The sequence below is a fragment of the Chinchilla lanigera genome, unplaced genomic scaffold (genome assembly GCF_000276665.1).
Source record: "Chinchilla lanigera isolate Chin_1 unplaced genomic scaffold, ChiLan1.0 scaffold00008, whole genome shotgun sequence".
NCBI classification, from domain to species: Eukaryota; Metazoa; Chordata; class Mammalia; order Rodentia; family Chinchillidae; genus Chinchilla; species Chinchilla lanigera.
This window is the reverse complement of record NW_004955409.1, coordinates 1,823,449-1,847,047: the sequence shown is the minus strand read 5'-3', so window position 1 is coordinate 1,847,047 and position 23,599 is coordinate 1,823,449. Positions and strand designations below refer to the sequence as shown.

Below are 23,599 nucleotides of genomic sequence, written 5' to 3'. Positions count from 1 at the left end.
ACTGCGGGGTTCGTCTCCTCTGCGGGAAGGACGGACGGGGCAGCGGCTTGCGGGTCCACATGCTCAGTCGTGTGGCACGAGGGGTATGCAGGACCAGGAAGTGGGCTCCAGGCTGGCGCCCCGGTGATGAGAAGACACCAGCTCCCTTCGGGAGGTGCCAGAGATGCGTTCACCTGCAGTGACGGGTTCACAGCGGGCGTTCCTTAAGCAGCATCTGTGGTCACACACTGCCAGAGACGCTGTCAGAAACAGAGCAGGGCCCGGTCTGCCCGAAGCTGGGCTCCTGGTCAGGCGGCGAGGCCGCGAAGGAAGCAGCGGTGAGTGTGGCGGACGCGAGTGGATGAAGGCTGAGGCCGGGCGGACAGGGAGCTCCTGTGGGTGCCCAGGAGGGGTCCCCACGGCACAGCGAGGGCGGAGCGGCCCGCCCCAGGGCCCCGTGCTGTCCTCAGCGCTCTGCCCCCACTCCCGTGCCTCCTTCTGCTCAGCTCCTTCCTGCCGCCTGCTCCCTGGTCTGCGCCAAACCTTTGGAGACCTTGATTTTTACAGCCGAGTCCAGGCTGCCGAGCATAGCCCCATTCTCCCCAGCTGGCTTCGTCACCGTGACCCTTACCCGCTGTGCTCTGCCGGAAGAGACGGCTCTATGGACAGCAAGGGCGCTGCCCACCCTCTTCTCCTCCCTCCTTCAGACTCTGGCTGTCCCCTCCCACGTCCTCCACTCCAGAGGGCTCTCTTCTCTTTGGCATTTTCTGCTCAGATTCCTCCCCAGTCTGTGCACCAGGGTCAGCTCAGTGCACCTAGCCAGGGTGCAGTGGAGCTGCAGGGCCAGTAAGGCAGGGTCCTGCGGAGGCCAGGCTGGGGCTGGCTGGGGCCTGTGCGGAGCTGGCACTCGAGCCCCGACCTGAGGTCACCCGCTGTGCCCTGGCTGCGGGTTTGCACTTTCTGTGGTAAGGCCCACGGGCATGGTCCACATGGATGCAGCGCTGACTGGGTGGCTCGCTGGGCGTGCAGGCCTTGGTGGGTTAGGCCAGCCTTGGTTCTCCAGCTCGTCCTTGCTTGCGGGTGGTGATGGTACCTGGCAGAGATGGATGAGGCACCCTGCGCCCAGTGCGTAGCAGCTGTCTGCAATGTGCTCGCTCTTCCTCGGCCCTCCACTGTCGCGGGCACAGTGCCAGGTACACGGTGGCTCTCAGCCGCTCTTGGAGTCAGCCTGGTCCACACAGCAAGGTGGAGGCAGGGGCTACAAGGGCATCCCCTTCACAGCCGGGCACCGAGTGGAGAGGTCACAGAGTGGGGCTTACATGTGCTGGGCTCTGAGTCTGGGGGGGTCGGGTTTCCACGAGGAGCTGGGAAGGATGGGGCGGTGATCGAAGTGCTGCCTGCGGGGCAGACGCTGTCACACTCCTCCCTGAGCTCCAGGGCAGGCGGTGTTATGAAGCCGCCGCCATTACTGGTGGCAGCGCTGGATGGAGCCGATGAACAGGGCACCCTCCCCAGGGCCTCAGCCTCGGATCCCTGTGTGGGCCCAAGCATTGCCCTTGCGTGCACATGTGTGTTACGGGTGTGTGTCTATCGATAGCTGGGGTATTTCCTCTAAGCAGCGTTTGATGAAGCTGGTCAGTCCCAGGTCTGCTGGTCTAGGATGTCGCTGGTGGAATAATGAGTCATTATTATTGAATGGGCCAGTGTAATTAATCCAGGAAAATCATGTACTGATGGACTGCATCATTGAGCAGAGTGCATCGTGAGCGCCGGGGGCCCCTGGGGAGTGCACACTTCTTTCGAGGCATTTTTAAAATGCAGATTCTTTTCCTGCACAGGTCTGGATCGCTCATTTTTCATCCGTCTGCCTGTGCAGCTCGGCTGAGAACAGTGTACTTCGTTTCAGTTCAGCCAAGAAAGAGACATCCAAAGAGGTAGACAGAGAAGATTAGTGCAAACATGTGCAAGTGCACGTGGGAGTGAGCATGTGCAGTACATGCATTTGTGTGTGTGTGTGTGTGTGTGTGTAAATCCTACAACAGCTGTGATCTGACTTAAGATTTGGATAAATGAGAACAACTAGATTTGTTCTCAATGTGATGTATGTGCTGTGTGTTCTATGAAATGAAGAGAACCAACACAACTTCCCTGATAATTCAATGTATGTAGCCCTCCGCACACACATAATGCATATGTGCCTGTGAGTCAGTGTGTCAATACACACAGGTTGGGAGCAGATGAATTAGACCAGCAGGATTCCCTCATAAATAACAGACTAGATCCCCAGTAGATGCATGGGTTACATACAAAAAGGGAAGCCCAGGGCTCAGGCAGCTTTGGTGGAGACGTCGTCACCAGATATATTTATTTTAAGTAACTCAAAAATGGAAGCAGAAGTGGACGAGTGAACACAGAATGCTTTTGAAGTTTTTTGTTTCTTAATTTCTGAGCCTACTTTTCAGATGTCTTATTAAAATTCATCGTAAGGATTTTTTAAAAAAGCAACAATTTGAAGAAGGGAAAAGCCCTATTATTATTACCTAAATGCTGAGAAACAGCATAAAGGAAAAAGAAGGCAGCCTGTGAGAGAGAAGCGTGTGGCATCTCTCTGGTGTAGAAGTAGTTGAATAAAGTAGAAGAGAAAGAACCTAGGATGGCTCACATTTCTTAGAAACATAAAATTAATAATGTATTCTGACAGCAACAACAAGCTACCCTATCTTACAAAAGTTTGAGATGAAATGTGAAATACTTAACTCTATAAACTGAGTCACTTTCCTTTCATGATCTACTTTCTTCAGTCAGAACCAGCTGGCTGTGATATTACTTTGTCATTTGAAATCTTCACATATACCTTTACATCTTCACATTCAAATCAAAGTAAGGCCTCCATGTTTCAATGATATTTTCCATTTATGTTAAAACCTCTTAAAGTAGTTTATGTGAAATAACCATGAGATGGTATTGCTTTGACTGATTTGTCAGGGAGGCTTTAAGAAAAGTCCCCATTGCGTCCTGTGAAATGAAAACCCCTCCGTAAGGAATGCAATTTCATATGTTAATCACAATGTATTCCATCCTTGCAAGCTTCCAGAATTAGCATAAGAACTTGAGGCAGGATTTATGGCCCACTATACTTGTTGGAATGTGACATTATTCACAGTATACGTCACTCACAGACATCTGTGACTTGTTCCAGAATTCTGGTGTGGAAAAGCAGACTTGAGAAGCAGTGCTGGAGTCTCCAGATTTCGGTACTGTACTTTCCAAACTGGATGAGAGTGGGCTGTGCAAATGTTCACCACCTCCGAGTGGAACCAGCGCAATGGCCGGAGCAGCTCTGCCCTCTGAGTGTGGTCGAGCGCTCATTCCAGACGGAACTGGAGAGCAGACTCGCCAGCCACCGTGTCAGGACAGGTGCAGCTCCTGCCTTGGGACGAGGGTGGTGTAGTGCCACAGACTTCCTTTCCTCTGACACTTCTCCTTATCTAATCAAGCACACAAGTCCACCTTCTGTAAGTGGTGCCCTGTGCTGCTCCAACCTAAGATTCTCACGAACATCTTAGCCACAGTTATGTGCAAAAGGGCTGGATATAGCTCAGCGGCACAAGCACCTGCCTGGCAAACGCAAGGTCCTGAGTTTGATTCCCGGTACCAAAAAAACAAAAAAAAAAAACAAAAAAAATAATTACATGCCTTCTACCTGGTAAGCAGGTCCTGCTCATGACTACAATTGTGTGCTAATGTTTCCCTCATGAACTAACCAGAAGTGACATCAAAAGCCGGGGATTTGAGATCTGGATTCTGAATTTCTCCTCCGGGTAGAGAGCTGGCTTTTGGCAGGGATCCTTCTTGTCTTGTTCTCTTAAGTGCTCATCAAAAACAAAAACTAAAATAAAGACAAAATCCTTCATTAATCCACAGCACAAAGTTACTAGGAGCAGAACCTCCTGTCAGAGCGAGGGAGGTCTCACTAGGTGGGACCTGTGGGGAGCAGGATGGCAGCGGCTGGTGTGGGGGTGGGGCTCACCTGGCCATGGCCATGTTACCTCGCCAGGCAGCGGGCTCCTCAGGCCTCCTTCCTGGGCTGGTCTGGGTCATCGCCCAGCACTCCCAGGGCGAGTGCTGGCCATCTATCCCCTTCAGAGCAGAGTGGGTGAAAGTTCCCATGCGGGGTACAGGCTCAGTGCCACCTGGAGAAGTCCTGGCTTTGCTCTTTGCCAGGCTGGTGGCCTCATCTTTACAGTCTGAATCTTTCCTCGCACGTCGCTTGTGCAGCTACATGTCCCACCGTGCTGCAGAAAGAAGGCCGAACCAGGACCTTCTCTCACAGCTGGACCAGCCGGTGCTGGAGCATGCCGGCTCCTCCGGGCTGTGGGAATGGGGGTGAATTTGGCACCAGCTGTGAGCTGTGCTGGGTAGGGGCCCTAGAGTGACCAGCACACACTGAGTCTTTCTCCAGAGAGGCTGGGACAGCGACGTGAGCCACTGTGAGGTGGATCCAGTGTGAGAAGAGTGGGTGGTTGGCTGTGGGAGCCCCAGCTCTGTGTTGGGCCTGGAGAGGCTTTGGGAGGAGCGGTCACTTGGACTGGACCCAGGGGGTGAGTGGATCCCACAGCCAGGGAGATTAGGGTCCTCTCTCAGTAGTCAGTGGCCTGTGGCAAAGGCGGAGCTGTGGCGAGAGGCTTCCCCGAGAAGCCAGCGTTCACGACCCATCCAGCAGAAAGAAGAGGGTCAGACTAGGACCGAGGCCAGGCTCACTCCCAAGCAGGGAGAGTGTGTGCCGACAGGACCCTGGTCCTCCCAGCTGCAGTGACTACAGCGTCACCCCTTGCCCTGGCGGCTCAGCTGCCAGTGCTCTTGGGCTCTGAGGTTTGCTCTGCACCCAAGCGCTGCTCCCATGTCCTGAGAGTTAGGCCCTCCCTAAAGTGACAGTGAAGGGGAGGAGGACAGCAGGGGCTCCTCACCCTCGGGTCACCCCGGGTACTGAGGCCAGAGGGTCTCCAGGGGAGGCTGTGGACAGTTTTGGCTCCATGCCTCTGTCTGGGGTCAAATTCTCCACAAGAACTCGCACCTGAATCTCCTGCCTCACTCTCACCCCTCAAGGCATTCGCACCCGGGGGGCCTGGCTGCTGTGGCGGCCGGGAGGTGTGTTTATGTACTTTTGTGGCATCTAGGATTTTCTGGAGATGTAGGCTTAGGGTAAATTGTGAGAATTTTTAGAGATGAACTCAGTATGTTTTCAGCACTTCTACTGTGCCCTGGAAAGCAGCCTCTACTCGGTATAATCTTATTATTATCTCCTAAGTCACTACTATATTTTGAAGTTTTCTTTCTATCTATAAGAAAATGCAAGAAGTGTGCTTTATGATCTTGTTTTACAATATGTTAAAGATACATAAAATATTTGAAAGATACATACATACATTTAAAGACTTTTACCATTGCCTAAAACTTACTTTATAATTTAATATTTTACTCTTAGATATTTGCAGTTGGGGGCTGGGGATTTAGCTCAGCGGCACAGTGCCTGCCTGGCAAGTGCAAGGTCGTGAGTTTGATTCCTGGTACCGGAAACAAAACAAAACAAAACAAAAAAGTACTTGCAGTGTATTTTATCTCATTGGACTGAAAATGGGAGATTAGAACAGACTTCTTGATCATCAAACGGCCCACATCTAAGGGTGATGCAGAAGTGGAACTGACGACCTAGACCTTCCTGGCGCTGGAAAATTCTATCAGGGAAGGAAACTGCTGAAAGTTCTCTTCCCTTTGACTTGGGGACACTGATAATTAACTTATCGCGCCATACGCAGCAGAAAAAATTTAAATGGCATCACAGGGCCATTTACGGCAGCATTTTGAGACCAATATTTCAGAGTTTACAGAAACTGGGTGTTTTAACATTGATATGCAAAGATCTTTCACAACTAAACATGTTCATCCCAGCTTTTCGCGAGAAGCGTCTTAGGATAAATTACGTTGCTGTCCTGGCTGGAGCAGTGCTCTTCGAGGCTGGGGCCTGCTCAGCTGGGGACGCATGTGTCTGCCCGGCAGACGGGCGAATCTAAGCCTGTGTCCACCCTGCACTAGCAATGAGGACCCATCAAAGATGGTCTCACCCTTGGCAAAAACCACGTGGTGCTGAAACATTCAAAAGTACTGAAGAACTCTTCTGAGGCTGAGAGTTTATCTCAGGGCAGCCTTGCTGACACGCGCACTGACGGGAGGTACAGGGCGCTGGTGGGCGTCACGGGCATGTGAGGTCAAGGAGGTAGAGCAGCAAGAGGTCTTGGTGGCCACTGGAGCCTACCTGCATCTGCAGGCTGAAAGCCAGGGTTGCCTAAAGCCGTCCTTGCCTACACTGTAAAGATCATTAGTTCTAGAAGTGTTAACCTGGGTGCCTCACCTCTTGGTGTTTGGTCGGGGCCGGTGGGAGTACGCAGGTGGCCCCTCTGGCGCTTGCCAAAGTACTAACCTTGCCTGCCTGAGAAGAGCGTGCAGGGTCCCTCGAGGAAGAAGCACGGGCTCCCTTTCCTTTCCTTTCCACTGGAATGTCATTGTCACCGAGGGAATGACTCAGCAAACAGCGGGTACTCGGTTCTCAGTACTTTACTGACGTTTCCTCCAAAGTGACCAAGGTCCTTGTCATATTGAGGAGAAGTGTCACAAAGGCTGTCCTTCCTCCGACTTTCTTTACTGTGTTGTGTCATTGCAACTGAACTTGTTGTAAGTGCTGTCACACTGACAGGAAGCACATGACTGTGAGGCCAGTCGTTTAGAGTTTTCAGGAAAAGGGACCGAACCCTTTAAATGTGAACACGAGTGCTGACTGTGTCTGCTGTCAGTGAGGTGAAATTCAAAGTTTTCTAGCAGGATTTGGATTTAGGAAAGGTAGTATCCACTGCTGGAAACTTAAGACCTTCTCAGTATTAGAAATTTTTCTCATAGGGTTGGGGGTGACATTAAGGAAAGTGATTTATTTATTTATTTATTTTTTATGGAGGGAAAGTGATTTATTTTAAAGTCTAGCTTATTGAGATGTAATTTATATAAGGCACAATTGATCCTCTTAGGTTCACAGTTCAATACCTATTGAACTGTCATGCAGTCATAACAGTCACACATATAATCACATATACTGTACATATCATACATATTTATATATATTCATAAATATCTGTATCTTTTTACTGCCACAAATAGGATATAGGATATTTCCATCAATCCCCAAATTTCCAGGTGTTTCCTTATAGTCAAAATCTTCTCCTGCTGCTATATTCTGGCAGCCACAGATTTTATTTCTACTCCTATAATTTTGCATTTTTCCCATGATGTAATATGTGGAATTATATTGTCCATAGCCTGTACGTCTGACCTCTCTCACTTGGCATAAAATTTTTCACACAGATGTTTTTTCTGCTATATAATAAAATGTGTCAGCATGCACTCTGCATGGCTTGGCAAACCAGTATGTCTGAACGTGTGGTCCCACGTGTTACACGATGGATAAAAGGTCCTCTCGGGATGCAAGATGAACCACTACCTTTCACTGTGCTGAGAATGAAAAGCCCAGAGGTGAGGCTTCCGATTCCACACTCAGTACTGATGCTTCAGTGTGGGTGCAGGTCAGAGGAGAATTCCACAATTATCTGAAAGACCATTGAAATATTCCTCTCTTCAGCCACACACCTGTCGGTGTGAGGTCAGATTTTCTTCATGTAACTCTACCAAGATGACATACTACAGCAATCTGAAGAGGAAAGCAGGGAGGGGAATCCAACAGTTGTATGAAGGAGATTTATAAAGGGGTACCCATCTTTCTAAGTGTTTTGCTTCAGAAAATGTGTGGTTTTATAGACATATATCATTTATATTCACATACAATGGGTATGCTATTTTACAAAAATTCATGCATATTTTTATATTTATTCAGTTGCAAGCATTGATAGGTGGAAGCATCACAACACAAAAGCTCTTTGGGTTCTTAATAATTTTTAAAAAGTAACAGCCCCCAAGACCAAATGTCCTAGAGTGGGGTGGCAGTCGCCCTGGAGATAGAGGACACTCCATCCTGGGGACACTGAGCACAACCTTAAGGAGGAGACTGCTTCTCTGACTCCCCGGTTCGTAGTGATCTGGCAGTGTGTGGTTGTGGGGTGAACGGTAGTCAGGCCCTCTGCCAAAACAGCCAGGCAGATCAATCGGAGAGGACGGAGTCTCTGAAACAAATAGGTTACTAAATCCAGCGTTCAGCGTCCTGGCTCGGAGGGGCTCCCGGTGGTCGAGCCGCTGACATGATTGACCTGCAAGAGACTGAGGGTGCGCAGGGTTGGAGGTGATGGCTGGGTTGAACTCAAAGCAAGCCCTTCAGCAACCCGGAGACACAGCAGGCGTGGGCAGAGGACAGAGCACAGGTGCTGTGGCCTGGGTGAGGAGGTTGGCCGGCCGTGTCACCCCTAGGCCAGCAGCACTACATCTGATCGTGGACTGCTGGGGGTTTCTTCAGGGTGGTGGTAGCCCCATCAGATCTTTTGATGATAGCACCTGAGCAGGACCCTGCTGTGAGTCAGCAGGGGGCAGAGGGAGGCAGGGCCGGGGGATGTGGAAGGTGGCTTTCTCCTCTCATTGTTCACAGCCCGGTCTGCAGGCTGAATGGTATCTCTGGTCTTCTCCTGAGACTGGGGTGGCTCACTGAGCTAGGCTTGGGTGGCAGCACAGCTCTGCTGGCCAGAGCCCCAGCCTCAGCACTCTGTGTGGTTGTTATCCTGGGAGACCCTGGATTTAATTTGAAACAGAGGATTTTAAAAACTGTATGCCCAGTGCCAGTGTCAGAATCACATTAACATCCTTCTGTCTTGAAAATGCAATACACTTTCCTACAAACCTGGCCAAGTCAAGCTTTTTAATGTGCCTTGTTACAATCAAAGGTTAGCGCTGAAGGCATTAAGCAAGGGTAGCCTAGATTCTTTATGAATATTGTTATTTGTGGTGACAGCACATTATACATAATTCTATAGGTGTTCTGTTCTAATTTAGTAATAATTCATGTCCATGTATTCAGTGTGACAGCATCGTTAATTATTTTGCAATGAGTATGGGAAACATATAAGCTGCTTATGCTAAGAATTCCTTGGAGTTGATTCAAATACTGCATGCCACTGAGAATAAACTGTAGCATCAACGCCTCCTCTTTAATAAACCAGGGAGTACCCTAACGACATGTTTTTCTTATGATGCGTGCAGATAAACAGAAAGATTAATATTTATTGTGGGAAATGCAAAGTATATAATTTGCCGAGAAGAACTGCTTCTCCCTAGCAGGGGGTGGCTCTCTGGTGCCTTGTTCTGTCTGCCTCTCCTGTCTCAAGGTGTGGGCCCCACCCCTCCCGCCCAATATCCCGTGAAGATGCCAATTACCCTGCTGCTTATCAGCGGCAAACTATGCTTGGTGTGAAGGGAGCATAAATTATTTGTGAGCAGAGAGCTAAGGCCCCTGGAATCCTAATAAAGGATGCTGGAACTTCCAGCTAATAGACGATATCAAAAGGCGAGGTGTAGCCCAGAGGCAGCATGCCTCGGAAGTGTCTTCCTCAAAGATAAAATGAGGCAGATTTGCAGGCTTTAGTGCTACGCAGGTTACCTAAGAATTTGTTAATGCTAATGAAGAATACTGTTGGACACTGTCCTTTTATCCACGCAGCCTTTAGCACACCTCGAAGTTTATTAACACTATTGACTTTTCCTCGCTGAATTCGGGTGTGGATGTGTGTGTCAGCTTTGCTTCTAAACGGTAGCAAATTCTGGTGAAGCTGGACCCCGCTCCCTCAGATCCGATGTCGCCACCAGGGAGCCTTTGCTGAGGAGGTGGCCCGTGTGCTGAGGCTGTGGCTCTGGTTGGACGTCTTTGCTTTCCTTCGCAGAGGGTCAGGGGATGGTGGGAATGGCCGCCTTGGTCAGCTCGGCGTGGACGGCGGTTTCCGGCTCGGGGCACCGTGATCCCAGTGCTGAGAGCAGCTGCACTCCTCCCTCTCCGGGCCCAGCCGCCCCACTGCAACTTTTTGATTACGAGGATGCTCACCCCAAAAATAAAAGGGTTAGAAAGTGCTTTTAAACATGAGGCAGATTCCTCCATGGAAGAATGATGATCCCAAGTCTACTACCAACCTGCTTTATGTGGCCAGGGAGAGGGTAAGCCCTCCATTGGCAGCTGGTCCTCATGTGGGTGGATGATTTGCTTTCTAAGCAAACGTTCATTTAGTGCCTTTTGCCGGACAGGAGGGTTTAGGAGATGGCACATGGGGTGCCCATGTGGTGTTCCGTGGTCTTGCCCCTGCGGCTAACGTCTCACACACACGGCCCCTTTGCTACCGCGGAGGAGCCAGCATTGCTGCCTTGCTGCCTGCTGGTTCTTAGGTTTATCTACACCCTCATTATTTGTAAGGCACTGCCCCCGGATTAGGAACTGCTCCCATGTGCACGTATCACTGCATTAACTTTCCAACGCGACTGTGCTTTGCACACAGCTTGCAGCTTCCTGGGGATTGCGTGGCTGCACATGGAGCTGGACTCCTGGTGTTGAGGGTCGCTGTATCCCTGTGTTTTCTCAGCTGCTGAGCGTGGGCCATGGCTAGGGATGAGGGCCAGAGGCACCGAGAGATGTTTCAGCCTCAGGACGAAGAGGGACTAATCTGAAGAGGGACTGTAAAAGCCACTCCAGGGAATCACACGCTTTACAGAGGGGAGATGGAGGTGCGCTGAGATGAGGTGACCCCGAGGTTGCAGAGGGGTGGTGGCAGGAGCTGGGGCAAAGTCCGGCCTCTTTACTCCTCTGTGCTTATTGCCTCCGATAGGATTTTCACGCGATGCTCTAATTCTATTTATTATTTATACCCTGCCTATTTTAAAAGAGAAGTGGAGCCAGCTGCCCTCTGATTTACTTTCCTTTGAACACCATAGAGATCACTGGATCCTGCATGATTTAAGTGAATTTCAAAAAACATGATGAGAGCTCCCATCTGTAATGATTTAATGAGCAGTTCTTCCCACATGTGAGTCCCGCTGCGGATGCCTTGCACACAGTAGGCTCTCAATAAAACTAGGCAAAATAAATAAATGCATCATGTGAACTTGGATTTCAAAGCAGGAGTGTACAGCACAAGCAGGGACCGGAGCACAGCAGGCTGAGTGGGAGAAGGCGCCCTTCTAGTCCCGGCCCGGGGAAGGTGGCGCTGCGGAGACCTGCGGGGCGGGGATGGTCACCCCGCCTGTGACTCCCTGTACGTGATTAGACTCGCTGCAATGGGCCATCGTTGGAAGGTGTCCACGGGCCCAGGTGTCACACTGGAAGGACAGCTGCCTGCCTTCTCTGAGCGTCAGTTCCTCCCTTGTGGGGGTGAGGATCCCTTGGCATGGTTAAATGAGAGAGTGGTAGGAAAGCGAGGGCATGCCCAGCCCGGCACAGGGCTTGCTTGCTGATGTCTAGGATGGTGTAGCATGAACTCAGCATGGAGGTAAGTTTTACAAGCTGCCCCCGAGCCTCCTGCCCCATTTTCAAGCTACCTGTGTGCAATGGCCCTGGTGAAGAAATAAATGCTGGGAATTAACAGCGCAAACCGACCCGGGTCAACTGGTGTCACTCACGTTTGTCTGGAGAAGCCAAGTCAAAGTGGTAGGTGCTGGGGCTTCGGGCGTGTGGGACCGGAGGAGGGGCAGTGGACGGAGCATTCTGCTGACCCTCGGCCTGTGCTGACTCAAGCTTCCCGCTCTGTCCCTGGGACGGGCGGGCACACCCTGGCCAGCACTGAGGGTCTCCTCAGGCAGGCTATGGCCAGAGTCCTGGGGGCAGCTTTGCATGCCTAAGCTATGACTTTGGAGGGGCAAGACAAAGCCAAAAGAGAGCCAGCTGCTCTACCAAGAGTGCTGCCAACCCACGATGGTGCAGCTCACCCCGGCTGGGGCCCTCAGCCGTTTGGGGGAACCTGGTGCTGCCCAGGCCTGCGGCTCCTCCGTGCACCCTGTCTCTACCTCCGGCCACCTAAGAGGCCTGACAGTCCCCTGCTGTCCTCTGCATGTCCCCCCTTCTGCTTCGGGGTGGCCTTCATTCTCTTGGTGTCGCTCCATGCTCCAGAACCTTGAAGACAGGACGCCGTCCATGCAGAAAGAGGCTGAGGGCTTTGGTCCTGGGCAGGGACTCCACCTGGAGTGGGCGAGCTGTGCTCCAGACGCTGCGGTGTGGTGGTTTGCAGCCTCGTTGCCCTTGTCAGGTCCAGGCTGGTGTCAGGAGCGGGCAGCTGGGAGCACGTTTCAGCGATTGGTGGGACTGGGATGACTGTGTGACCCCCACTGGCCAAAGCAGTGGCGCTTGGCAAGAGAACGTTGGCAGGGCAGGAGCTGTTCCTGCTTTTCTGTTTGGTCTTATACTCTGATTGATACAGTGCGCTTAATTCTTAAAAGCTGATTTTTATTCAGACCTAAAAGAGCTTAAAATTGCAAGTTTTAAAATATTTTTGACCTTCCCTTCTAAAGTGGCAGAGAAAAAAAATAAAGTGGCAGAGAGAAAGAAAATTCTTCTTGCTCAAGAGTGGTCATGAAGTCACTCACCTGTCCATTCCACCAGCGCCGAGTTTGTGTTCACTCTTCTGCCAGACGCTAGCAGGGACCTGAGAGAAAGCACCACACGGGACTTACGCCGAGGGGGATGCTGGTCGTGGCAGAGGATGGGTGGCCAGGCAGCATGGGTCGTGAGGACCTGGCAGGGCCAGGGGCGTAGGGCGGGTGGCCAGGAAGGGGCGCGGTCCTAGCGTCCCAGTGTGCTCCGCAGCCTCTCTGCGGGTGACACTTCCCCGATGCTGCTGAAACTGGGGCTGGGGCTCTGTCTCCTGTTAGCTGGAGGCTTGGGGCAGCCTGCCCAGGGGTGGGTGTGGCCCTGAGACAGAGGTCTCAGAACTGGGCTCTGGTCACTTCGTGGAGAATTCCCGGAGAAGGAGGAAAGGGAGAAAGGTGCAGCCGCACCGCTTTGGAGGTCACCAGGCTGGGACAACCTGCAGCAGGTCAGGAAGCTCGCGGGCTCGAGGCCGTGGTCTCCGGGACGGATGGGGAATAAGCTACCCAGGCAAACGAGGCTCCTTCCGCATAGCTCAGCCTCTTAGCTCTGAAGTTAACTTGATAAAACCCTGGAGCGAAATCCTCCCAGGCCCCCGTTGCACACGTCAGACTTCTAAAGTCATTTCTTAGGTATTTTTATTTATTTATATTGGAAATTCTTTCCCTTAGAATTTTACCATAGAATAAAACACATATATTTTACATATAAAAGTGTTTATATATACCAAACATAAAATGAAATATCAAAGTATAAAATTCAGGGCAAAAATAGTGCAAATTTAGCAAGTCACGATCTAAGGAAAACAAGTAGAATGAAAGTGTTCCTCAGGCCCTTTGCAGTTTTGTGCTACATTTCCCGGTGGTCAGAGACAGAGGGGAAAATGTCAGAAAGGGAGAAACTATACCTCATCCTTAAGAAAATCAAGACATCTAGTGATTGCGCTACAGAAGAAATGTCTCTTGGGGCCATGTTGGACATAATTTGTCATAATTTGAATTTTTTTTTTTTTTTTTTTGGTCTTTCTGAGACAGATCTCTCTATGCAGTTCAGGCTGGCCTTGAGTGCACTTTGTAGTCCAGGCTGGTCTCAAACTCACAGTGATCCTCTCACCTCAGCCTCCCAAGTGCTGAGATTACAAGCGTGTGTCACCATGCCCGGCTCCTCACCTAGCGAGTGCTCATATTCTTTTTTTACTGTCTTCTTCTCTGCTGCTTCTACTCTGTTGGCCAGGATCTTGTCCTCTGTCCCCCACATGGAAAATCTTCCAATTATCTGGCAGAGTTGCACTTGGGGCAATAAACAGTGACCACAAACATCATTTAGAGATACTCCATAAATGACAGCAGTTTTAGACGCTTTCTGTAGCCTCTTTAAGCTGTCTACCACCTGTGACCACTGAGGGGACGTCTGTGGCACTAGGACAGCACTCTCCAGAGGAGGCTCGGAGGACCTGCCGAGTCCTGGCCGGTGTAACCACAGCTCCCTGTGCCTCTGGGTGGCCAGCGTGTCCGCTCCTTGTGACATCCAGGACCCAAGAGTGAGCTTACGCCCAGGGCCCTGGCCGAAGCTGCCTGAGGAACATCTTTCAAGCTTCCACTCTCTGAATTTCACTTTTATGGGTTCAGGTTTGCAGGACACAGTGCTGACGCCGCTCGTGGGGAGCTGGTGCGGGACGAAAGACATCCTGCTCCTTTTCCTCCCTCTCCCTCCCTCCCTCCCTCCGTCTCTCCATCCCCTTCCTATTCTTGAAGCTCTGTCTCTCTGCCTCTTGTTATCTACCTTTGATTTGGCTCTTTATTTATACTTTCAGTTTCTCATGTAAAAGAAACCATGCAGTATTTAAGCTTGTGTGTCTGACTTATTTCACATAATATTATGATCGCAAGGGATATTCATTTTCACCTTAAAAGTGCCAATAAAATCTTCTACTCCATGATGTGTTTATCTTCATGTAAAGGTATGTCTTTAGTTGTTTATTTTTGAGTAAAGTTGGTATCCCAGGAAAGTCTTTATTGAGCCACTTAGAGAAGCCCTTAGTGTATCCTATATAGCTCTGGTGACACAGAGTACTGTACATGTGTGTTACATGCGTGTGTAACACACATCTCTCCTTTTTGAGTGGAAACATCTCAGAAGTAGTGCATGGGGTCAGTTGCTGAGGGCTTAGGAACATCCTGAGTGGGGAGAGAGTGTGTCCTGGGGACCCCAGCACAGGTCCGGGGTGTCCTGACAGCGGGGTGCTGTGTCGTTGGGTCTGCCCGGGCTCCGGGTGTGCAGCTGCTGGGCTGGCAGCTGTTCTGATGTCTGGTTCCCCATGGGATGGAAGTGGATGCTCAGGAGCAGGGCAGACACAGGAAAATGTGGGAGAGAAAACAGCTCACCCGAGCCCCTTGACCCAGCTGAACAGGACTCAGGGACTCGAGTCTGACTGAAGATCTGGACGCTGTGCCCTGTGTTTGACCTTGAAGGTGTCTCTCGGTTGTGGCGGAGGAAGAGGTGTGGCCACGATGCTGGGGAGACGAGTGCCTGGAAACTGGATGTAACACTGACAGCATTTCCCACATCGCTGCAGGAGCAGAGTCTGAGCCGCGAGCCTCGGCAAGCTGCTGCAGCCCTGGGCCTGCATTCTTGTCCTTGGGACTGGGGAAATGCCACCCTCAGGCCGGGTGTGTGTGCGTGGTGGACAAGCCACAAGTGTCCCAGCAGTTCGTGGCTCTGGTGGTGCCCCCGGAACCAGCCCAGGGTTCCCGACACTTTCTGAAGCAGGCTGCCTCAGTGTGTCCTGAGTTGATTCAAAATATTTCCCTTTCATAGTCACTGTGACTTTGGGAAGAGCCAGAAAGTCATGCAGTGCCAGATCCAGTGGCTAAGGTGGGTGAGCACACAGCGCCGTGTGTTCCCGCATCTGCCTTTCTAGGGTAGACGGCGCTTGGCCACAGAGCGCCCCAAGGTTTGGATCACATGCTGTGAAGACCTGCACGTGGAGTAGCACTGGACAGGTCACTGACGCTGAGGTCCTCATGCGCAGAGGTCAGCAGCAGCAGTATTGTGTGGCCTCCCTTCCCCAGGTGTGTGTGGATCGGAAGGATGAATGTTGTTGGGGAAGCTGCACTCCTGGAAGGAGGAGCAGAGGAGCATGAGGAGCCCGGTGCTGTGCTCTGCAGAGGTGGCCCAGGTGCAGCGTGTGCGGGGAGAGCATGCTTGCGGGTGAGAGTGGAGGGGTGCTGGGTGGCAGAGCCTGCTGTGGGGCGCTCTCCCTGTCCACTGTGCAGAGCCAGGGGACCCTCCACTCCCTCCTGCTGTAGGGAGGGCTGACTAGAACCTGTGACTGCTGGGTGACTACAACCTGCCAGCTGAGCTTTGAACCGCAGGGACAAGGCTGCTGTCCTCTGTCCCTCTGGCCAAAGTGCAGGGCAGTCGCTCAGATATCTCCTGTTCCACAGAACGCATGTTCTCCTGCTGGCAGCTTCCCAGCTCCTCATCTGGGCTTGATTGTTAGGCGCCCTTTCTTCCTTTTAACATGCTGTCTGCAATGCATCTTTCCTCTTCCAATGAAAATAAGCTAACAACGCTTCACTCTTAAAGGCAGTGTGAGATGCTTCCCTGGGATAATTGAAGGTGCCCTGGGGTGACACCACACAGGCCTGGAAGTGGCCACATAAAGCAGTGTCAGTGACAATCAGCATGCGCATCAGGTAGACGGGCCACGAGGCAGAATGTATGCGAAGGCCAGCGTCTTATTCTGGCCAGGTCTTCCTGATCACTGGGTGACACCAGATCTCCCTCTGGGGAACAAATTCCAGGTGCAGCACCACTATGTTTGAGTAGGAATTCGTCAGCAGCTTCTGGATTTTAGGTGCTGGTCAGGATGTCACAGAGACGGGTGACTCCTCCCTGGTGTGTGTCACCCTCCTTACCCTGCACCGGGTGGACTTAGCAGCTTGCCGTCCAGCCTGCTTTTGTCTCTGGCTGAGCAGCCCTAAACCACGGGCACTGTCACCTCTGTGTCCAGCACCACCCGGCAGCTGGGATCCCGGGATCCCGGTCTGGCTGTCTTCTGAGTGACTGAGGCAAGCCCTGAAATCACTATGCGTTTCATTTTCTTAACTTTAAAAATGACGTTCCTGAGAATCCCCTTTCTGTCGTGAATTTCTGGGGAAGTACTCCATGCAGTGAGTCTTGTGCAGTGCTTGGTGTCGAATGGCCACCTGACAAATGGAAGTGATTATTAGGGGAAGGGTAGGCCTGGGAGACAGGAAGTGTGGGATCTGTGTTTAGCTCGGCCTCTAATGAGGTTGTGCGTCGAGGGAAGTCACTTAGATGCTCTGGGCTCCAACTCAGCCATCTATCAAGTTGTCACCTGGTATTTGATGGTGTACCTGTGTGCCAGAGACGAAATTGCCTTGCAAATATTAGGAGCTTAATGTTTATTTGTCAAAGGGTCCAATAAGTGTAGAACGTTAACACAGCTGCGCAAACAGGCATTTAAGCACATTTAAAAATATACTTCATATGCTTGTTCTCTCAAAAATGTACAAGTCCTAACATAACTGACAAAACATCTACACTTAAGACATTTTCCTCTACTTGAAAAATTCTGTTTACGGTAGCACATTAAAAATGAGGCCTATTGGGCAAAAACATAGGAAAACTTTACAGAGTTTGTAGATGGCCCCTAGCACGGTCCACCAGGACACTAAGATGAATGCCAAGAAGTATTTTTTTTTAATCTTTCCTTCTTCCCCTTCCTCCACTCTGAAACAATCATCAATTACCCTTATCCACCGGCACCATCTCATCTGAGTTCATTTTCAAGATGAAGTTTCCGCGTCGGATGGTGGCTGTCCAATCCTCCTTCTGTCCATCACTGCCTGCCTCAGAGCTGTCCCCGGATTGACAGTTTGAGAGGGAATCAATAATAATTATCTGGCTGCAGCCATGGCGAGCTGTGTAATTCCACCAAGGAGCAGCATTGTGCAAACAGAGTTGCTTCTTGGCTCGGCCTTAAGTATGCAGGCTGGCTGTCCACTTAGGTGTGCTGGTCATGTGGCTTCCAGGAAGTAGGGCTGCTTCTCCGCTACACAAAGCCTGGCACTCAGACCCTTGCTTTGGGGGATGCCACGCAGTCCTCGGCGACAGCAGGAGGCAGTGGTTTAAAGGGGTGGGGAGGAGACACACCCTCTGCTTCAATTCTCCCTGCAGACTTTGAGAAGAACCCTGATGGGTTGTGCACACAAGCACACACGCACACACACACGAATGAAATCTCAAATACCTTTGGGTTTGTATTTATTTCATCTTGTCCTAGAAAAAAGAGAATTAATTTCTGAAATTATTTGTATTTCAATTGAAAAATCAAAATGAGTTCGGTGTAACAATGATGTTGATTTGGGAGGTACAAGCTCAGCATTTTTCATCAGAACAAGAAAATGTTGGCTTTATTGGGCTGTGTGTCCGTTTATTCTCTTTAAATCAACTTTAGCATACTTAGAAGATCTAAAAGCCATGAATAGTTCCTCTTATGATAAGCAGTGCCATTTTATTGGTCATATGTGTGGTATTTTCATATTGAAGGCAATCCTTGAGTTTTTTTCTGAGAATTTACTTTTCTTAAGAAATTAGAAGAGGGGAAGATCTTGGGGGGGAATAGCAATTTTTAATGGGACTCAGTAAAAACTAAGTTTGTAAACCAAGCCATCCTTCCTTCCTTCCTTCCTTCCTTGCATCAACAATCAACCAGATGGTCCAATAAACTACCTACCTTTCTTTACTAACAACCTCCTACTCATGGGGCATATATGCATATATGCATCAAATCAGAATCTTGTCCTTGTAGAACTTGAAGGCAAAGGAGATAAGACATGGACTACTAATTAGAGCCCCTTGACCTGGGGAGGCAGTATTAAATGCCAAGCAAAACCACAGACAAAGCGGCAAAGGGTTTCAAAGCAAGGGCAGAGACTTCCATTGAGGGGCTCATATTAGTAGCTAAACCACTCTGTGATCAAAGTGCTCACCTGCAATTTTGCAATAAATTAATCAACTGTTCAGAAACTAGGGAGCCAATTAAAAGACAGAGGAAAAATGAAGTACTGGTGAGTTCAAAGATGGGACACCAAAGCATAAACAGTGCACATAGTGGGAAATCTTGCAAATGACCTTGGGTCACACAGTGCAATCTAGGTTTTGGAAGGCAATGAAGAAAACCCTATCATGCTCTATAGGAAAATATTCTTCATATTTGCAAGCTCTCTGTACCGAGTTGAACGGCAGACATTATTCTGTTTAATTTGAGGATCTAAGGCTTGTAGTCTCTAGCTCCTGCAGGAAGACGTGGATTTCTTAAGTTCCCATTGCAGGCCCTTTCTGGACTTTTGTGGCCTTCCTTGATGGCGGAGTTCATTTGTTCTCTGGCACCAATGACCAGAAGAGCTAGAGGATCCTTTCAGGTGTCCAAGATGCCTTGCCAGGCACCTCCTGGAGAGGTGAGAGGATAAAGATGTCCACTGTGACCACATGCCCTGGACAGGTCAGCCTCCCTTTGGCCCAGCTTGGCCACATACTTCTAGAGAGATCCAGGGAGCCCTGTGCTAAGGTGGAGTATTTCTGGTACCCTTGGATTCCTGGCCAGTTATCAGGGAATTGAGTGTGAAGCAACTTATACTCTGGAGCGAAGAACAGGGGAAGTGAGACCAAAGCTGTCTGTGGCGCGCTCTGCCGGGCTCCGCGCCCTCACCACACCTCTCCTCGTGGATGGGGGAGGGCAAGTGGCTTGCAGTGGGAATAGGATTGGAGTTAGATTATCCCACCTCTGATGCCAGGCGTACCAGGCTGCCTGTTCCACCCAGGGTGAAGGAGAGGAACGAATACACAAAATGGTTAATTGGAAAAGTTGGGATGGGTTCAGGAGGGCGGGGAGAAGTAGGTGTGGCCTTGGGGAGTGCTGGGGTGAGCAGCTGGCTTGGCAGGAAGAGTGGCCAGGGTGGGGGTGGCAGCAGATCCAGGCTGGCACAGAGTGCGGACCAATGGCCTGACCCTTTAGCCCCCCTGATGCGCACCACCCAGGACCCTGCTCCTCAGCAATGATCTGCCGCTGCATCTTAAGATTCTCAGTGACTTGTCAGCAAGGTACCTGGTGGCCTCGTCTTACACTGGACCCCAGAGATGGATGGCGCGTCTGTCCAGTCCGCTCTCCCTCGGAGCTGCATGGTGACGTGTCACTGGGAGGGACTCAGGCTGTTGGCAGTGGCGGGGGAAGCAACCCTGACCACCCAGACCTGTGATGCTTCAGACCTGTGCCCTCAGGGTGGCTCTCTTCCCGAAGTGAGCTCTTTTAGGAGTAAGGTCTGTTCCTGAATCATTCAGGACTACACAGTACCTGTCCTGATGCCTAATGCAGGGTTGAAGAAACAACTGATTGATCAAAGAACCAAGTAGAAGTTTGTTTCTTAATAGTTTTATTGCCACCATCATTGTAACGCACTGCTCTGCTTCATGTGGTTTGCTGTGCTCGGGGAATGTGCGTGCTTTCAAGACTTTGCGTGGGAGAAAGGAACGAATGCGAGAAAGACACAAAGAAAACCACATGAAAAGGTGGCGACGTGGTGAGTTATTTCTTCCTGGCTGCTTTCAACACTTCATGCGACGCACCCCACACTCTGTTCCCAAGAAGAGCCAGGAGGGGCCTCCAGGCTGACGGGCAAGACTTTGGCGACCGTGTGCTGCAGAGGTGTCACACACGAGGTGACATTGCTGGGTACCCGGGGAACGCCACCCGCCTTCTTGGTGCATAAATTCCTGCGACTGTAAGAGAGAAATAATAAAAGGGCCTCGTACGGAAGGGTGGGGAGGGTGGACTGAGTTAGGTGAGGATGAAATAATCTAGATCAGTGATGGAGAACCTTTTAGAGCTTTCAGTGATACACACAGTCTGCCGAGGCAGATGCGCCATAGCTTTGCCACCACAGGTGTATATCAAGCAGTTAGGCTGGTCCTGCGCCCGGTGACCACTGCAGGGTGACAGTGACGGCCCTGGCTGGAGTCTGAGCACAAGTGCACATGCTGGCCCAGGGTGCTGTGCACAGCCATGCCCTGTCTCTCGGTCAGTCGGGCCTCTGCAGCCCACTGTGTCAGTGCGAGGTTCCAACAGTCAAATACGCGGGAAACACGGCTCCACACCTCTGTGTCGTCGGAGCAGAGAAGCAGAACCGGCTCGCCCGGGCCCGGTGCCGTGTGGCTGTGAGAGGCCTGCAGAACCCTCTGAACCGCGTGTGTTCTGGTATGCAGAGCGCCTGTGCTTTAGGGTCACTGTGAGGAGTGAGGGAGAAGGAACATAACGCCAAGGCCCTCCCTGGCTCCCCAGCACTAACAACCTTCTCGCTGTGTTTCATCGTCACTGCCGCTCTGGAGACAACCGGGAAGCTCCTGCTCCTCTCCTGCCCCGAGGTACCAACTTCCCGAGAGCCAGTGACTAGTAAAGGACAGAGATGGGACCCGGAGCCCCTTCTCCTGTGGCTGAGCCCCTGTCCCCGTGCATTTCTCCACATCAGAGCGTCACCAGCTCCGGTCCACAAAGCTCACCAAGAAGAAACTACTTCCTGGTCCTCCCAACCCTGCCACTGGCCCCAGGTCCTTTGCCTCCTGTGGGAAATGTCCCAGGTGGCGAGTCCTCCCTTGGCCACCTTAACTGTCTAGCCCAGGTCAGGTGTCACTCGCAGTAAGGGGAGGCTGAGTCGGGAGATCCTAGGGCCTCTGACTCTGGGGTTTGTCCACAGAGGACTCAGGACTGCCTCTGACTGTGGTGGGGACACCGCGGGGCTGAGAGCTGACGCAGGTGGGACGCTGTCTGTGGTCCTGACAGTCTCTTGGGCCACCTTTCGTGGCTCCCGCCTCTGCCTCTCCACTCTGCATGGCTGCTCTTTCTGTGTGGGGGAAATACAAAGCCTAGTGACCCCTCCCTGGTTAGCAATGCAAAAAGAAACCATGTTCAGAGAGAGCTTCATGCTTCCAAGGTGGGTGGAAAACGTTGGGGTCAGGCAAACAGCTCAAGGTCAGATGCGGCATCTAGCATTTCTCCCTGCGGGCTGGAGGCCTGTGTACCAGGAAGGCACCCTGGCTGGGTTTGAATTCTGGCTTTATTTCCGTAGCTGTGTGATTTGGGGAAAGCACGCCAGCCTTTGTCCTGTTTGTAAAATAGAAATAAGAACGCTCTTACTTTGTAGCAATGTTGTCAGGATAAAAGGTCGTAGGATACACAGAATCCCTGGCATTGTGCTCGGCAGCTCATAGATGGGTCGGTAGACACTAGCTCTGTTTCACAAAGGGACGGAGCTTCACAGTGTCCATGTATAAAAATGCACGTGTGTATGTGTGCGTGTGTCTGTGTGTGTGCATGCATGCCAGAAAGCAAACTGCATGAGTTGTAATTTTGGAAAATACGTGACTAGGTGAATAGAAACTTGGCATAGAACGAAGAATAATGCGCCTTGTGCCCACAGCTGGAGATGTGACATCGGTCAGTGCGTATACAAAGTGTCGACCTGACCCAGAGGAGGTGGCTGCCCCTGTACTGACCAAGCCACGCTGGCCTTGGAGAGACACATCACCCTGCTCAGGAGGCCGGAATCGTGGCTCTTAATGGTGATCTGTGGATAAGGTGAAAGGCTTCCAAGATGTTTTGGATATGGCCACGAGTTCAGAGATGGAGCCGATTCATACAGAAACTCGTGACACACGGGTAGGAATTATGTCTTCAATCATATCTTCAGAAGCTGGCCCCGTGAGTGTCAAGCTTTCCGCCCTGCCCGGTGGCTTTCAGGGAGATGGTCCGGGACAGATTGTGGACCTGGTATCCTGAGCGGGCAGTAGCCCTGTGCAGCGATTTTAAAGACACTCATGTGTCTAATGAAATTCTAGTTTTCTCTGTCCTTTCTTCCAGAAATTTGAAATTGAGTATAGGAGGTTTGAATTCTAGTCTTTGGGAGAAAATAAGGTAAAAAGTTCCATGCAGTTATATTGGAATACTTGAATGAAAGCCCATTAGAAATATAGTTGCAGAAAAACTGTAATGGTCACATGAAGTAAAGTTTTGGGCCATTTTTTTTTTAAAGTAGAGAAGTGTGAGATAGACATGTTGCTTCAGATTTAGCTGGAAAATGGATTATACTTGTTTTATCCAATGTAAACTTTCTCCCCACATTTCACTGAAGTTAATGATTTCATGGTTTAACCTATCTAGTGTTTCCCGTATTTCCAACCATTCATCTATTTCACAATTTTAGAGAAGGTGTATATATTTTAAGTAGGTGTGTATGTGTAACAAATCAGCATCAAACTCAAAATTAAATCAGGAAACGGGGCTAATGGGTGCCTGAGTGAAATCAAAAGCACTCTACACTGTTTCCTTTCCAGAATGTGATGGGCCGTGAGACCTTTGGCTTAGTACACAAACAGAGGAGATGGGGAAGAGAAATGCTGGCATTTTACACAGTTTATCTTCCATTATTGTATTTAATTTTTAAAAGGACATGGGAACCCTTTGGGAATTCTATCGCAGCCTGCAGTTCTGCTACCAATTCCACATTTTATTTCTAGTTGATATAGTGATAAAATGTAAAATGCCTGAAAATAAAATAGTATTGAAAACTTGCAAGGACAAGCATCCCTTTATAAATGGAAGAGAGACATTCCTGGAAGAAAATGTCTATATTTAACTCTTTAAAACCATCAAAACTGTAGTAATCAGAATCTACTACCTATTCTAGGGGTGTGCTTGGAACGCAATCTCAGAGGCCAGGAGGGCAGCGCTTAAGATTCATGGGCTTTTCCTGGGGTGGTTGCTGGTTGTGGGGAGCTGGTCACTGGTATAGACAGGAACTGGGGAGAAGATGAGACAGCCTGGACCTCTCCAAGCTCGGATCCACTCGAGCGGCCCACGTTTCTGCTTAGCTGGTCTCTTCCTCCCTTCCTACAGCCCTTGCCCAGGGCCCGGCCGGCTCCTCCTGGGCTGAGGAG

At 50.5% G+C, this 23,599-nt stretch overlaps 1 long non-coding RNA gene across 1 annotated transcript; it reads left to right on the top strand.

Moving 5' to 3' along the window:
- Positions 1–23,169, top strand: LOC102017747. The gene is made up of 3 exons (XR_259745.2): positions 1–317; positions 1,818–1,913; positions 22,084–23,169. It is a non-coding gene; the product is annotated as an uncharacterized LOC102017747 (long non-coding RNA).
- Positions 23,170–23,599: the final 430 nt, after the last annotated feature.